Genomic DNA, 18,949 nt, shown 5'->3' on the forward strand with positions numbered 1-18,949 from the left:
AAAGGGGGGTCACTATTTCTTTATTTCTTGCCAGTCGGAACATACTGTAGGTCTGTCTATATGTGAACGCATTGGAGAACAACATTTTTTAATATTGCTTTACTCAATCTGATTGGCCAGCTAAACCGTCAGCATTTTTTCCCCCACTTGGCTTGAGGTCAGCTAGGGACGTTGAAAAATAAATAAATGAGAAAATAGAAATGCGTAGAAAGTAAAAGACACGGCAGGCAATCTAGCTTGTTGGTACTAAAAATGATAGGCAGGTACGTCATCCAATATAAAGCTGCAAACCAATCGGTAGCGGTTACTGACAACGACATTGTCCAATGCAAAGTACAGACACATGATCGACATAATTCTCAATTGACTGCCCTTTTGATCGAGGATGGAATATTGAGACTTGAGAGTGCTACTGTTTAAATTATAGACCAAGTCATAATTCCAATATAGGCCTGCTTCATTATATTTTAGGATAAAAGCTTGTAAGACGAAATGAACACTTGATGACCACTGTAACAATGATTTCCTTAGAGAACATTCTGCGAACAAGACATACATTCTACATGGATGAGCATTTTAAGACCCAGAGAGCAGAATTTAATTAAGAAACTACAGCCTTCGGTTGTCCATATTGGATCAAACAATATCCCCGTCTGCGTAGGTGGAACATTTACTATTTCAGAGCCCCAATGGAGCCAGTTTCACCGTCCCACCGCGCTCCGTAGAGAGGGTATACGACTCAATGATTGGGGCAAAACCACGCTGACCGATATATCTTCCAACCTACACCGCTCAAGAGATGGCTCTCTGTTCCAATCGTAAATGAAAAGGCGTGCCTGTCCAAAATATTCAACGTATAGTTAAAAAATGGGTGGGTACATTTTAAACTCGTTTAGGTCCTCTATGAAGGTAGGCTGCAGCGTGTGTTTATTGATGAGATGAAAGAAGATGGAAGTGAGAAATGAAACAAAGTAAGGGAAAATATTAAAAAACTCGAAGCCTTGCCGGGGAAAAACCGGGGAAGCTGCAAAACGCTGTCGCCACTGGAGAACAAGCTTAGGACAGCAGGTAAGAAATAGGAAAAGTGAGGGAAGGGGCGGGTGTTAATAGTATCTATGTTAGGCTATTTATAAGAAGAGAAACGACAGTTATTCCCAATATATGAGATATACAAAAGTTAATTGTAAGTGAAGCTTAGAACACAGCCTACGGAACATTTTCCGCTGAGTTCCATTGCCTCCATTTCTTGATTTCCCACCAAAATATACATCAGAATCAAAAAACTTTATTTCATTCTAGAGGCTCATTGAAGTAGAATTTAAATGCAGAATAACATATGCTATTGTGGGGTTTATTGATTGCAGACAGTCTAGTTTTACAATAGCCTGGTCCGTTTACATTGCACCCGACAAAAAAGACGCGCTGCACACTGTCATGACGTCCCAGGTTGTCATCTGTCATTATTCTCAACATCAATGCTTATTTCCTTAGTTTTACTCCTTCCGATTTTTGACAGAGATATTAATTGTGTTGACTCAGTTCTACTTCTGTCTGTTTGAAAACGTCATTATGAATGAGACACCATGGTTAAAAATGGATGAGACAAGTGAGACAAAATAAGGATAATTTGATCGAAACATCTGGAGTCCAGTGCAGGCGGTGTAGTAAGAAAAGCGGAATAAACACATTTATAATGGTCTTTAATTTGTGAATGAGAAGGAGCGGGCATGCAATTTACAACCACAATGTAACTCAGTCTGTTAGCTATTTTCCCGGACTATGCCCAAATTTGCCCAACCTTTATCAAGTCAACACTTGTTGGCACGAAATAGAAGTAAAATTGCAATAAAACCCTCAAACCAATGTTTTGGCACATGTTGTACCAGAAGTTAAAATTGGGATGCATGGTGTCTGACATTTGTCAAATTAAATTATACATTAACATCTGCCTGACTCAGAAAGGTAGCCTACATTTTGAGCCAATATCCTCCGCTAAAAGTATAAAAGACAGTGCTGATTTAGTTCACCGATAAAAGAAAGATTGTCCATCTGCTCTGGATTTTGGTGCCATGTTTTACAAAATGAATGCCCTCTTTTATTGTCACGATCTGTGTTGCGCAATTCCAGCTAGGCTATATTAACGCACATGACCGTATAGGAAATTAGAAGAGGGACCATTTTAAAAAGATTTTAATCTAGAAATAATATATGAGTAGTTTATAATCTACTTCTCACCATTTCACCCATAAATGTGGCCTATGAGAGACCGTCCGATTTGTATAATAAATTACAGCACACGGGTGCTTGAGATAGTGCATTTGTTCATCAAGAGGTTGTCTTATCCACTGAGATGTGGGCCTACCCCCGAAAACACAAACAGTTTTATTAGTTTTAACAATTTTAGTTACGTTTGATTAGACAGTTGATCACTTGGGCAAAACATCCTGTCCATCTCTCAAAGTTGTTGAGACTGTTGCCTCTGCGCCGCATGTGGATTTCAGCACCGGACTTGGGCATCAAGGTTAGGAGTATAGCCTATTAGAATGAAACGGCAGAGAAACATCAATCTTCGAATCTTTTGAGGTGATTGCAAAAGATAGGACTCACACAGCACCGGTTAGGGAGTTGACAGCACATTTAAAACACTCAAAGAGATGACCTTGGAGGCACGATTGACTCAGTATGAGCCCCCTCGGTAGGCCTATGTGTTGACTTGCTCAATATTAGACCAAACTCGGACTACACTATATGATCATATCTAACATCTACATTTTTTTCGCTGAAATATCAGATTTAGCATAATGGTACAAATGTTGCACGTTGAAGGGGTTTTTGAGTGAATAATAGGCTACTGTAGGGCTATATCACGTCGTCCATTATGTCAAACTTTATTGAATCAGTTAGAGATTGTCCACAATGTCCTTTTCGGATAATTACATTTTTAAGTAGAACTTGTTTCGGTTCGGCTTGTATCCCATTCACCCCCTTACAACTCCCTACTAATGGTTATAGACTACTATTGAGTATTTTCTGTCCTATAGACTATATATAATAGGCCTACTTTATGTAGCTTGATATACCGGTAACTCCACAACAGAAACTTTGCTTGGCACTGTGAGTTGTGACGAATGACCGGCCACACGTTTTGACCGCGCATGTACACTGGCTGCTACTGACATATGTGTGTTGCGTGTCGCATCTCCTCCCAAATACATGTAATTTGGTTGTACTTGTGACGTCATAGACCACACCCAATGAACGTTAAATTGCGATCAGATATTTTGTGGATATATAAAAACAATTGGGCTCAGAAGTAGCGTATCACTATGGATGTTCAATTATTATTATTATTATTAATATTATTGAGGGTGCCATAAATTGCTGGTATGCAGTCTGTGCTTTCAGAGAGGTGTGAATTACTAAGCACCTATAACTCTGTGATTTTTATGAGGTGATATAGTTGACAGGTGTAACCTAAATCTCACACAGGTCTTTATGAAGTGAAAACATATTCAAAATTAATTCACAGCCTTTCTTTGGACTGATGCCAAAATGTCTCATTGTTGGGCCTATACTGCAAACTTTGGATAACAATCCCTTCACAGAATCCTGAAATTGGTATAGCCCTACATATGGCTAATAGGTTTTCACTAAATGGTCCGTGAATCATAGGCTGTTTTCTATATACATCATGAAGAATAGTGTCATGTGTGCTGAACTGTAGTATAGCAAACATACATTGAGGTATCCGTTGTTTGAAATGCCTGTTGACAAGGAGCCTCAAGATACACATCTCAAGATAAAACTCATAACTCAAATGTACATTATAAAGAATAATTGTACCCTCTAATTTTTCTGTATCGTGATCCATTTTCCCTTTAATGATGAGATGGAGAGAGGCTATTTTATGTTAACTATTTTGGTTTGATATGGCAAGTTTGGACTGAAAACATCCACTATTGTAGTGATTTGAGGATGTGTGCAGAGTATGCTATGATGGATGAAATTGTAATTGTTGTAATAAGTGCCAGTATTGTGAAGTATTGCAATTTAACCTGTTTGCTGGCACATTTAGGCCTATTCTTTAGAGGGAGTTTGGCATCCAACATCCATCTGTGCTGTTCTGTTTCTGTTCAATCTGATTTTCATACAGAGTTCATTAATTGAACCACAACAGATAGTAAACAGGCCCAGTTGTCCGATTGTAATTGTAATAACAATAACAGTTTAACTACATGCACATCATTACATAGTACCTACAACTATCACAACATATTTTCAGTTTGTGAAGGAAAAACCTTTTTATTCTGGCTTTAGAGAGGCTAGCAGAGTTGAAGGAGTTTGTTTGCAAACCAATGTCTTACAATAACTCTTCATATGAGCAATCACAAAAAAAAACTGTTAAATTCAAGATGTCGAGCTTTGATTCATATAATAATTTATTCAGTATTTTGTCCATAGCGATAGTTCTGGATTGGCTCACGAAGGCACTGCCAGGACATCAAATGTGATCTGGGATGTCATTGCCAGGTGGGGAGGTTTCGGAGGCGTCCAGTTTAAATTGAAAGGTAAGCCATGTAGCCTATTTGTGCTAACAGAACAAAAGTATGATGAACATGTAATGGTATACCCTTCAGCTCTCAAGGGTACCACGTGCTTGTTTGTGTGGTTAATTCCATAATCAAGCAATGGGTTCCAAATCTTGTTTAGAAATGTATTTGTTAATGGATTACAAAGCCAGAGGAAAAATGTATTTGCAGTTTAGTATGACTTCCTCTCCACTTTTGCTCAAGCACATAGAAAGGATTCAGCCTCTCAGTTTTCATAGTTCCAACTTAGAACTGATGTTCAATCAAAGCTGCCTCCTTGCAGAGAGTGTTCTGCAGGGTTAGCAAGCCCAGCTGTCAGCTCTCTGGCAACTGGTCACTCAAATATTGACATATTGAGATATTTGTAAATGGAGGACCCACTCTTATAGTGCCTCCCCTCCGCAGAACGCTGGGGCCTCCCCTTCTCTTCAGCACAGCAAGCCTTTAAACTGAAGACATAGAAAACCCTCAATTAGCTAAACAACAGCCGTGTTGTTCTCATTGGCTGAGTAAATCAGTAAATGTGAAACTGAGGCTCCCCGACATATTATGTAATGATATTTCAGCATTAGGCTATAATCAACTAAGAAACGTATAATCGTGTGTAATCTGGGGCACGGATGACAATATTGGTCATTTTTTTGAAAACCCATTATAGGCCTTTCAGGAGCACGCTGTGAGATGTCATGCTGGAAATAGCTCATTTTAGTCCTGAAATATATCCTGACAATTTGAAGATGTGTAAAATTCAGTAACAAGTTTACATTACCATATTATGTCCTCTTAAAGATACTTCAAAAATATAATTGTATTTGTCACATGCGACCGAATACAACTGGTGAGGACTTTACAGTGAAATGCTTGATTACGAGCCCTTCCCAACAATGCAGAGTTTTAAAAAGAAAATAGTAACACAAGAAGAATAAAATAAAATACACGGGAATGGAGCGTTATTCAGGGAGTACCAGATCAATATGGATCTATATACAGGGAGTACCAGATCAATATGGATCTATATACAGGGAGTACCAGATCAATATGGATCTATATACAGGGAGTACCAGATCAATATGGATCTATATACAGGGAGTACCATATCAATATGGATCTATATACAGGGAGTACCAGATCAATATGGATCTATATACAGGGAGTACCAGATCAATGTGTAGCTATATACAGGGAATACCAGATCAATATGGATCTATATACAGGGAGTACCAGATCAATATGGATCTATATACAGGGAGTACCAGATCAATATGGATCTATATACAGGGAGTACCAGATCAATATGGATCTATATACAGGGAGTACCAGTACCAGATCAATGTGGATCTAGATCAATGTGGATCTATATACAGGGAGTACCAGATCAATATGGATCTGTATACAGGGAGTACCAGATCAATATGGATCTATATACAGGGAGTACCAGATCAATATGGATCTATATACAGGGAGTACCAGATCAATGTGGATCTATATACAGGGAGTACCAGATCAATATGGATCTATATACAGGGAGTACCAGATCAATGTGGATCTATATACAGGGAGTACCAGATCAATATGGATCTATATACAGGGAGTACCAGATCAATGTGGATCTATATACAGGGAGTACCAGATCAATATGGATCTATATACAGGGAGTACCAGATCAATGTGGATCTATATACAGGGAGTACCAGATCAATGTGGATCTATATACAGGGAGTACCAGATCAATATGGATCTATATACAGGGAGTACCAGATCAATGTGGATCTATATACAGGGAGTACCAGATCAATATGGATCTATATACATGGAGTACCAGATCAATATGGATCTATATACAGGGAGTACCAGATCAATGTGGATCTATATACAGGGAGTACCAGATCAATATGGATCTATATACAGGGAGTACCAGATCAATGTGGATCTATATACAGGGAGTACCAGATCAATATGGATCTATATACAGGGAGTACCAGATCAATATGGATCTATATACAGGGAGTACCAGATCAATGTGGATCTATATACAGGGAGTACCAGATCAATGTGTAGCTATATACAGGGAGTACCAGATCAATATGGATCTATATACAGGGAGTACCAGATCAATGTGGATCTATATACAGGGAGTACCAGATCAATATGGATCTATATACAGGGAGTACCAGATCAATGTGGATCTATATACAGGGAGTACCAGATCAATGTGTAGCTATATACAGGGAGTACCAGATCAATGTGGATCTATATACAGGGAGTACCAGATCAATATGGATCTATATACAGGGAGTACCAGATCAATGTGGATCTATATACAGGGAGTACCAGATCAATATGGATCTATATACAGGAGTACCAGATCAATGTGGATCTATATACAGGGAGTACCAGATCAATGTGGATCTATATACAGGAGTACCAGATCAATATGGATCTATATACAGGGAGTACCAGATCAATGTGGATCTATATACAGGGAGTACCAGATCAATATGGATCTATATACATGGAGTACCAGATCAATATGGATCTATATACAGGGAGTACCAGATCAATGTGGATCTATATACAGGGAGTACCAGATCAATATGGATCTATATACAGGGAGTACCAGATCAATGTGGATCTATATACAGGGAGTACCAGATCAATATGGATCTATATACAGGGAGTACCAGATCAATATGGATCTATATACAGGGAGTACCAGATCAATGTGGATCTATATACAGGGAGTACCAGATCAATGTGTAGCTATATACAGGGAGTACCAGATCAATATGGATCTATATACAGGGAGTACCAGATCAATGTGGATCTATATACAGGGAGTACCAGATCAATATGGATCTATATACAGGAGTACCAGATCAATGTGGATCTATATACAGGAGTACCAGATCAATGTGTAGCTATATACAGGGAGTACCAGATCAATATGGATCTATATACAGGGAGTACCAGATCAATATGGATCTATATACAGGGAGTACCAGATCAATGTGGATCTATATACAGGGAGTACCAGATCAATATGGATCTATATACAGGGAGTACCAGATCAATATGGATCTATATACAGGGAGTACCAGATCAATGTGTAGCTATATACAGGGAGTACCAGATCAATATGGATCTATATACAGGGAGTACCAGATCAATATGGATCTATATACAGGGAGTACCAGATCAATGTAGAGCTATATACAGGGAGTACCAGATCAATATGGATCTATATACAGGGAGTACCAGATCAATATGCATCTATATACAGGGAGTACCAGATCAATGTGTAGCTATATACAGGGAGTACCAGATCAATATGGATCTATATACAGGGAGTACCAGATCAATGTAGAGCTATATACAGGGAGTACCAGATCAATGTGGAGCTATATACAGGGAGTACCAGATCAATGTGTAGCTATATACAGGGAGTACCAGATCAATATGGATCTATATACAGGGAGTACCAGATCAATGTGGAGCTATATACAGGGAGTACCAGTACCAGATCAATATGGAGCAATATACAGGGAGTACCAGTACCAGATCAATATGAAGCTATATATAGGAAGTACCAGATCAATGTGGAGCTATATAAAGGGAGTACCAGATCAATGTGGAGCTATATACAAGGAGTACCAGTACCAGATCAATATGGAGCTATATACAGGGAGTACCAGTACCAGATCAATGTGTAGCTATATACAGGGAGTACCATATCAATATGGAGCTATATACAGGGAGTACCAGTACCAGATCAATGTGGAGCTATATACATGGAGTACCAGTACCAGATCAATGTGGAGCTATATACAGGGAGTACCAGATCAATATGGAGCTATATACAGGGAGTACCAGATCAATGTGGAGCTATATACAGGGAGTACCAGATCAATGTGGAGCTATATACAGGGAGTACCAGATCAATGTGGAGCTATATACAGGGAGTACCAGATCAATGTGGAGTTATATACAGGGAGTACCAGATCAATGTGGAGTTATATACAGGGAGTACCAGATCAATGTGGAGCTATATACAGGGAGTACCAGATCAATGTGGAGCTATATACAGGGAGTACCAGTACCAGATCAATATGGAGCTATATACAGGGAGTACCAGTATCAGATCAATGTGGAGCTATATACATGGAGTACCAGATCAATATGGATCTATATACAGGGAGTACCAGATCAATATGGATCTATATACAGGGAGTACCAGATCAATGTGGATCTATATACAGGGAGTACCAGATCAATGTGGATCTATATACAGGGAGTACCAGATCAATATGGATCTATATACAGGGAGTACCAGATCAATATGGATCTATATACATGGAGTACCAGATCAATATGGATCTATATACAGGGAGTACCAGATCAATGTGTAGCTATATACAGGGAGTACCAGATCAATATGGATCTATATACAGGGAGTACCAGATCAATATGGATCTATATACAGGAGTACCAGATCAATGTAGAGCTATATACAGGGAGTACCAGATCAATATGGATCTATAATGTGGAGTACCAGATCAATATATACAGGAGTACCAGATCAATGTGGAGCTATATACAGGGAGATGGATCTATATACAGGGAGTACCAGATCAATGTGGAGCTATATACAGGGAGTACCAGATCAATGTGGAGCTATATACAGGGAGTACCAGATCAATGTGGAGCTATATACAGGGAGTACCAGATCAATGTGGATCTATATACAGGGAGTACCAGATCAATGTGGAGTTATATACAGGGTACCAGTACCAGATCAATATGGAGTTATATACAGGGAGTACCAGTACCAGATCAATATGGAGCTATATACAGGAAGTACCAGATCAATGTGGAGCTATATAAAGGGAGTACCAGATCAATGTGGAGCTATATACAAGGAGTACCAGTACCAGATCAATATGGAGCTATATACAGGGAGTACCAGTACCAGATCAATGTGGAGCTATATACATGGAGTACCAGTTCCAGATCAATATGGAGCTATATACAGGGAGTACCAGATCAATATGGAGCTATATACAGGGAGTACCAGATCAATGTGGAGCTATATACAGGGAGTACCAGATCAATGTGGAGCTATATACAGGGAGTACCAGATCAATGTGGAGCTATATACAGGGAGTACCAGATCAATGTGGAGTTATATACAGGGAGTACCAGATCAATGTGGAGTTATATACAGGGAGTACCAGATCAATGTGGAGCTATATACAGGGAGTACCAGATCAATGTGGAGCTATATACAGGGAGTACCAGTACCAGATCAATATGGAGCTATATACAGGGAGTACCAGTATCAGATCAATGTGGAGCTATATACATGGAGTACCAGATCAATATGGATCTATATACAGGGAGTACCAGATCAATATGGATCTATATACAGGGAGTACCAGATCAATGTGGATCTATATACAGGGAGTACCAGATCAATGTGTAGCTATATACAGGGAGTACCAGATCAATATGGATCTATATACAGGGGGAGTACCAGATCAATGTGGATCTATATACAGGAGTACCAGATCAATGTGGATCTATATACAGGAGTACCAGATCAATGTGGATCTATATACAGGGAGTACCAGATCAATATGGATCTATATACAGGGAGTACCAGATCAATATGGATCTATATACAGGGAGTACCAGTACCAGATCAATGTGGATCTATATACAGGGAGTATCAGTACCAGATCAATATGGAGCTATATACAGGGGGAGTACCAGATCAATGTGGAGCTATATACAGGGAGTACCAGATCAATGTGGAGCTATATACAGGGAGTACCAGATCAATGTGAGCTATATGGAGTACCTCAATATGGATCTATATACAGGGAGTACCAGATCAATATGGATCTATATACAGGGAGTACCAGATCAATATGGAGCTATATACAGGGAGTACCAGATCAATGTGGAGCTATATACAGGGGTACCAGTTCCAGATCAATGTGGAGCTATATACAGGGAGTACCAGATCAATATGGAGCTATATACAGGGGGAGTACCAGATCAATGTGGAGCTATATACAGGGAGTACAGATCAATGTGGAGCTATATACAGGGAGTACCAGATCAATGTGGAGCTATATACAGGGAGTACCAGATCAATATGGATCTATATACAGGGAGTACCAGATCAATGTGGAGCTATATACAGGAGTACCAGATCAATGTGGATCTATATACAGGGAGTACCAGATCAATATGGATCTATATACAGGGAGTACCAGATCAATATGGATCTATATACAGGAGTACCAGATCAATATGGATCTATATACAGGGAGTACCAGATCAATGTGGATCTATATACAGGGAGTACCAGATCAATGTGTAGCTATATACAGGGAGTACCAGATCAATATGGATCTATATACAGGAGTACCAGATCAATGTGGAGCTATATACAGGAGTACCAGATCAATGTGGAGCTATATACAGGGGAGTACCAGATCAATGTGGAGCTATATACAGGGAGTACCAGATCAATGTGGATCTATATACAGGGAGTACCAGATCAATGTGGAGCTATATACAGGGGAGTACCAGATCAATGTGGAGCTATATACAGGGGTACCAGTACCAGATCAATATGGAGCTATATATAGGAAGTACCAGATCAATGTGGAGCTATATAAAGGGAGTACCAGATCAATGTGGAGCTATATACAGGAGTACCAGTACAGATCAATATGGAGCTATATACAGGGAGTACCAGTACCAGATCAATGTGTAGCTATATACAGGAGTACCATATCAATATGGAGCTATATACAGGGTACCAGTACCAGATCAATGTGGAGCTATATACAGGGTACCAGTACCAGATCAATGTGGAGCTATATACAGGGAGTACCAGATCAATATGGAGCTATATACAGGGAGTACCAGATCAATGTGGAGCTATATACAGGGAGTACAGATCAATGTGGAGCTATATACAGGGGTACCAGTACCAGATCAATGTGGAGCTATATACAGGAGTACCAGATCAATGTGGAGCTATATACAGGAGTACCAGATCAATGTGGAGCTATATACAGGGAGTACCAGTACCAGATCAATATGGAGCTATACAGGGAGTACCAGTATCAGATCAATGTGGATCTATATACAGGAGTACCAGATCAATGTGGAGCTATATACAGGGAGTACCAGATCAATGTGGAGCTATATACAGGGAGTACCAGATCAATGTGGAGCTATATACAGGGAGTACCAGATCAATGTGGAGCTATATACAGGGGGAGTACCAGATCAATATGGATCTATATACAGGGAGTACCAGATCAATGTGGATCTATATACAGGGAGTACCAGATCAATATGGATCTATATACAGGGAGTACCAGATCAATGTGGATCTATATACAGGGAGTACCAGATCAATGTGGAGCTATATACAGGGAGTACCAGATCAATGTGGAGCTATATACAGGGAGTACCAGATCAATGTGGATCTATATACAGGGAGTACCAGATCAATGTGGAGCTATATACAGGGGTACCAGTACCAGATCAATATGGAGCTATATACAGGGAGTACCAGTACCAGATCAATATGGAGCTATATACAGGAAGTACCAGATCAATGTGGAGCTATATACAAGGGAGTACCAGATCAATGTGGAGCTATATACAGGGTACCAGTACCAGATCAATATGGAGCTATATACAGGAGTACCAGTATCAGATCAATGGAGCTATATACAGGGAGTACCAGTACCAGATCAATATGGAGCTATATACAGGGAGTACCAGTACCAGATCAATGTGGAGCTATATACAGGGGGTACCAGTACCAGATCAATGTGGAGCTATATACAGGGAGTACCAGATCAATATGGAGCTATATACAGGAGTACCAGATCAATGTGGAGCTATATACAGGGAGTACCAGATCAATGTGGAGCTATATACAGGGAGTACCAGATCAATGTGGAGCTATATACAGGGAGTACCAGATCAATGTGGAGCTATATACAGGGAGTACCAGATCAATGTGGAGCTATATACAGGGAGTACCAGATCAATATGGAGCTATATACAGGGAGTACAGTACCAGATCAATGTGGAGCTATATACAGGGAGTACCAGATCAATGTGGAGCTATATACAGGGAGTACGGTACCAGATCAATGTGGAGCTACATACAGGGAGTACCAGATCAATGTGGAGCTATATACAGGGAGTACCAGATCAATGTGGAGCTATATACAGGGAGTACCAGATCAATGTGGAGCTATATACAGGGTGCCAGATCAATAGCTATATACAGGGAGTACCAGATCAATGTGGAGCTATATACAGGGTACCAGTAGCTATATACAGGGAGTACCAGATCAATGTGGAGCTATATACAGGGGAGTACCAGATCAATGTGGAGCTATATACAGGGAGTACCAGATCAATGTGGAGCTATATACAGGGAGTACCAGATCAATGTGGAGCTATATACAGGGGAGTACCAGATCAATGTAGAGCTATATACAGGAAGTACCAGATCAATGTGGAGCTATATACAGGGAGTACCAGATCAATATGGAGCTATATACAGGGAGTACCAGATCAATGTGGAGCTATATACAGGGAGTACCAGTACCAGATCAATGTGGAGCTATATACAGGGTACCAGTACCAGATCAATGTGGAGCTATATACAGGGAGTACCAGATCAATGTGGAGCTATATACAGGGAGTACCAGATCAATGTGGAGTTATATACAGGGAGTACCAGATCAATGTGGAGCTATATACAGGGAGTACCAGATCAATGTGGAGCTATATACAGGGAGTACCAGTACCAGATCAATATGGAGCTATATACAGGGAGTACCAGTATCAGATCAATGTGGAGCTATATACATGGAGTACCAGATCAATATGGATCTATATACAGGGAGTACCAGATCAATATGGATCTATATACAGGGAGTACCAGATCAATGTGGATCTATATACAGGGAGTACCAGATCAATGTGGATCTATATACAGGGAGTACCAGATCAATATGGATCTATATACAGGGAGTACCAGATCAATATGGATCTATATACATGGAGTACCAGATCAATATGGATCTATATACAGGGAGTACCAGATCAATGTGTAGCTATATACAGGGAGTACCAGATCAATATGGATCTATATACAGGGAGTACCAGATCAATATGGATCTATATACAGGGAGTACCAGATCAATGTAGAGCTATATACAGGGAGTACCAGATCAATATGGATCTATATACAGGGAGTACCAGATCAATATGCATCTATATACAGGGAGTACCAGATCAATGTGTAGCTATATACAGGGAGTACCAGATCAATATGGATCTATATACAGGGAGTACCAGATCAATGTAGAGCTATATACAGGGAGTACCAGATCAATGTGGAGCTATATACAGGGAGTACCAGATCAATGTGTAGCTATATACAGGGAGTACCAGATCAATATGGATCTATATACAGGGAGTACCAGATCAATGTGGAGTTATATACAGGGAGTACCAGTACCAGATCAATATGGAGCAATATACAGGGAGTACCAGTACCAGATCAATATGGAGCTATATATAGGAAGTACCAGATCAATGTGGAGCTATATAAAGGGAGTACCAGATCAATGTGGAGCTATATACAAGGAGTACCAGTACCAGATCAATATGGAGCTATATACAGGGAGTACCAGTACCAGATCAATGTGGAGCTATATACATGGAGTACCAGTTCCAGATCAATATGGAGCTATATACAGGGAGTACCAGATCAATATGGAGCTATATACAGGGAGTACCAGATCAATGTGGAGCTATATACAGGGAGTACCAGATCAATGTGGAGCTATATACAGGGAGTACCAGATCAATGTGGAGCTATATACAGGGAGTACCAGATCAATGTGGAGCTATATACAGGGAGTACCAGTACCAGATCAATATGGAGCTATATACAGGGAGTACCAGATCAATGTGGAGTTATATACAGGGAGTACCAGATCAATGTGGAGTTATATACAGGGAGTACCAGATCAATGTGGAGCTATATACAGGAGTACCAGATCAATGTGGAGCTATATACACCAGTACCAGATCAATATGGATCTATATACAGGGAGTACCAGATCAATATGGATCTATATACAGGGAGTACCAGATCAATGTGGATCTATATACAGGGAGTACCAGATCAATGGAGCTATATACAGGGAGTACCAGATCAATATGGATCTATATACAGGGAGTACCAGATCAATATGGATCTATATACAGGGAGTACCAGATCAATGTGGATCTATATACAGGGAGTACCAGATCAATATGGATCTATATACAGGGAGTACCAGATCAATATGGATCTATATACAGGGAGTACCAGATCAATATGCATCTATATACAGGGAGTACCAGATCAATGTGTAGCTATATACAGGGAGTACCAGATCAATATGGCTCTATATACAGGGAGTACCAGATCAATGTAGAGCTATATACAGGGAGTACCAGATCAATGTGGAGCTATATACAGGGAGTACCAGATCAATGTGGAGCTATATACAGGGAGTACCAGATCAATATGGATCTATATACAGGAGTACCAGATCAATGTGGAGCTATATACAGGAGTACCAGATCAATATGGATCTATATACAGGGAGTACCAGATCAATATGGATCTATATACAGGGAGTACCAGATCAATGTGGATCTATATACAGGGAGTACCAGATCAATGTGGATCTATATACAGGGAGTACCAGATCAATATGGATCTATATACAGGGAGTACCAGATCAATATGGATCTATATACATGGAGTACCAGATCAATATGGATCTATATACAGGGAGTACCAGATCAATGTGTAGCTATATACAGGGAGTACCAGATCAATATGGATCTATATACAGGAGTACCAGATCAATATGGATCTATATACATGGAGTACCAGATCAATATGGATCTATATACAGGGAGTACCAGATCAATGTGTAGCTATATACAGGGAGTACCAGATCAATATGGATCTATATACAGGGAGTACCAGATCAATATGGATCTATATACAGGGAGTACCAGATCAATGTAGAGCTATATACAGGGAGTACCAGATCAATATGGATCTATATACAGGGGGAGTACCAGATCAATATGCATCTATATACAGGGAGTACCAGATCAATGTGAGCTATATACAGGGAGTACCAGATCAATATGGATCTATATACAGGAGTACCAGATCAATGTGGAGCTATATACAGGGAGTACCAGATCAATGTGGAGCTATATACAGGGAGTACCAGATCAATGTGTAGCTATATACAGGGGAGTACAGATCAAATGGATCTATATACAGGGAGTACCAGATCAATGTGGAGCTATATACAGGGTACCAGTACCAGATCAATATGGAGCTATATACAGGGAGTACCAGTACCAGATCAATATGGCTATATATAGGAAGTACCAGATCAATGTGGAGCTATATAAAGGGAGTACCAGATCAATGTGGAGCTATATACAAGGAGTACCAGTACCAGATCAATATGGAGCTATATACAGGGAGTACCAGTACCAGATCAATGTGAGCTATATACAGGGAGTACCAGATCAATATGGAGCTATATACAGGGAGTACCAGTACCAGATCAATGTGGAGCTATATACATGGAGTACCAGTTACCAGATCAATGTGGAGCTATATACAGGGAGTACCAGATCAATGTGGAGCTATATACAGGGAGTACCAGATCAATGTGGAGCTATATACAGGGAGTACCAGATCAATGTGGAGCTATATACAGGGAGTACAGATCAATGTGGAGCTATATACAGGGGGAGTACCAGATCAATGTGGAGCTATATACAGGGAGTACCAGATCAATATGGATCTATATACAGGGAGTACCAGATCAATATGGAGCTATATACAGGGAGTACCAGATCAATGTGGATCTATATACAGGAGTACCAGATCAATCAATGGATCTATATACAGGAGTACCAGATCAATGTGGATCTATATACAGGGAGTACCAGATCAATATGGATCTATATACAGGGAGTACCAGATCAATGTGGATCTATATACAGGGAGTACACAGATCAATGTGGAGCTATATACAGGGAGTACCAGTACCAGATCAATGTGGAGCTATATACAGGGGTACCAGTATCAGATCAATGTGGAGCTATATACATACAGGGAGTACCAGATCAATATGGAGCTATATACAGGAAGTACCAGATCAATGTGGATTATATACAGGGGAGTACCAGATCAATGTGGAGATATATACAGGGAGTACCAGATCAATGTGGAGCTATATACAGGGAGTACCAGTACCAGATCAATATGGAGCTATATACAGGGAGTACCAGTATCAGATCAATGTGGAGCTATATACAGGAGTACCAGATCAATATGGATCTATATACAGGGAGTACCAGATCACAGATCATATGTACCAGATCAATGTGGATCTATATACAGGGAGTACCAGATCAATGTGGAGCTATATACAGGGAGTACCAGATCAATATGGATCTATATACAGGAGTACCAGATCAATATGGATCTATATACAGGGGAGTACCAGATCAATATGGAGCTATATACAGGAGTACCAGATCAATGTGAGCTATATACAGGGGAGTACCAGATCAATGTGGATCTATATACAGGGAGTACCAGATCAATATGGATCTATATACAGAGTACCAGATCAATGGAGCTATATACAGGGGAGTACCAGATCAATATGGATCTATATACAGGGAGTACCAGATCAATGTGGATCTATATACAGGGAGTACCAGATCAATGTGTAGCTATATACAGGGAGTACCAGATCAATATGGATCTATATACAGGGAGTACCAGATCAATGTAGAGCTATATACAGGGAGTACCAGATCAATGTGGAGCTATATACAGGGAGTACCAGATCAATGTGTAGCTATATACAGGGAGTACCAGATCAATATGGATCTATATACAGGGAGTACCAGATCAATGTGGAGCTATATACAGGGAGTACCAGTACCAGATCAATATGGAGCAATATACAGGGGTACCAGTACCAGATCAATATGGAGCTATATACAGGAAGTACCAGATCAATGTGGAGCTATATAAAGGGGGAGTACCAGATCAATGTGGAGCTATATACAGGAGTACCAGTACCAGATCAATATGGAGCTATATACAGGGAGTACCAGTACCAGATCAATGTGGAGCTATATACATGGAGTACCAGTTCCAGATCAATATGGAGCTATATACAGGGAGTACCAGATCAATGTGGAGCTATATACAGGGAGTACCAGATCAATGTGGAGCTATATACAGGGAGTACCAGATCAATGTGGAGCTATATACAGGGGAGTACCAGATCAATGTGGAGCTATATACAGGGAGTACCAGATCAATGTGGAGCTATATACAGGGTACCAGTACCAGATCAATATGGAGCTATATACAGGAGTACCAGATCAATGTGGGAGTTATATACAGGGAGTACCAGATCAATGTGGAGTTATATACAGGGAGTACCAGATCAATGTGGAGCTATATATAGTACAGATCAATGTGGAGCTATATACATGGAGTACCAGATCAATATGGATCTATATACAGGGGAGTACCAGATCAAGTGGATCTATATACAGGGGAGTACCAGATCAATGTGGATCTATATACAGGGAGTACCAGATCAATGTGAGCTATATACAGGGAGTACCAGATCAATATGGATCTATATACAGGGAGTACCAGATCAATATGGATCTATATACAGGGAGTACCAGATCAATGTGGATCTATATACAGGAGTACCAGATCAATATGGATCTATATACAGGAGTACCAGATCAATATGGATCTATATACAGGGAGTACCAGATCAATATGCATCTATATACAGGAGTACCAGATCAATGTGGAGCTATATACAGGGGAGTACCAGATCAATATGGCTCTATATACAGGGAGTACCAGATCAATGTGGAGCTATATACAGGGAGTACCAGATCAATGTGGAGCTATATACAGGGAGTACCAGATCAATGTGGAGCTATATACAGGGAGTACCAGATCAATGTGGATCTATATACAGGGAGTACCAGATCAATGTGGAGCTATATACAGGGAGTACCAGATCAATATGGATCTATATACAGGGAGTACCAGATCAATGTGGATCTATATACAGGGAGTACCAGATCAATGTGGATCTATATACAGGAGTACCAGATCAATGTGGATCTATATACAGGGAGTACCAGATCAATATGGATCTATATACAGG

The 18,949-nt window shown here is 40.0% G+C and overlaps 1 protein-coding gene across 1 annotated transcript in view; it reads left to right on the plus strand.

Annotated features, from left to right (window-relative positions):
- The first annotated feature begins 770 nt into the window (after window positions 1-770).
- The window catches only part of zbtb20 (zinc finger and BTB domain containing 20), an 87,054-nt gene continuing 68,875 nt past the window's right edge, over window positions 771-18,949 (plus strand). The window contains exons 1-2 of the mRNA XM_065004885.1: window positions 771-1,068; window positions 4,462-4,568. The gene's annotated coding sequence lies outside the window, so the exon portion shown is untranslated. The remainder of the gene's footprint in view (window positions 1,069-4,461; window positions 4,569-18,949) is intronic.

The sequence above is a fragment of the Oncorhynchus nerka genome, linkage group LG19 (genome assembly GCF_034236695.1).
Source record: "Oncorhynchus nerka isolate Pitt River linkage group LG19, Oner_Uvic_2.0, whole genome shotgun sequence".
In the NCBI taxonomy this organism is placed as follows: domain Eukaryota; kingdom Metazoa; phylum Chordata; class Actinopteri; order Salmoniformes; family Salmonidae; genus Oncorhynchus; species Oncorhynchus nerka.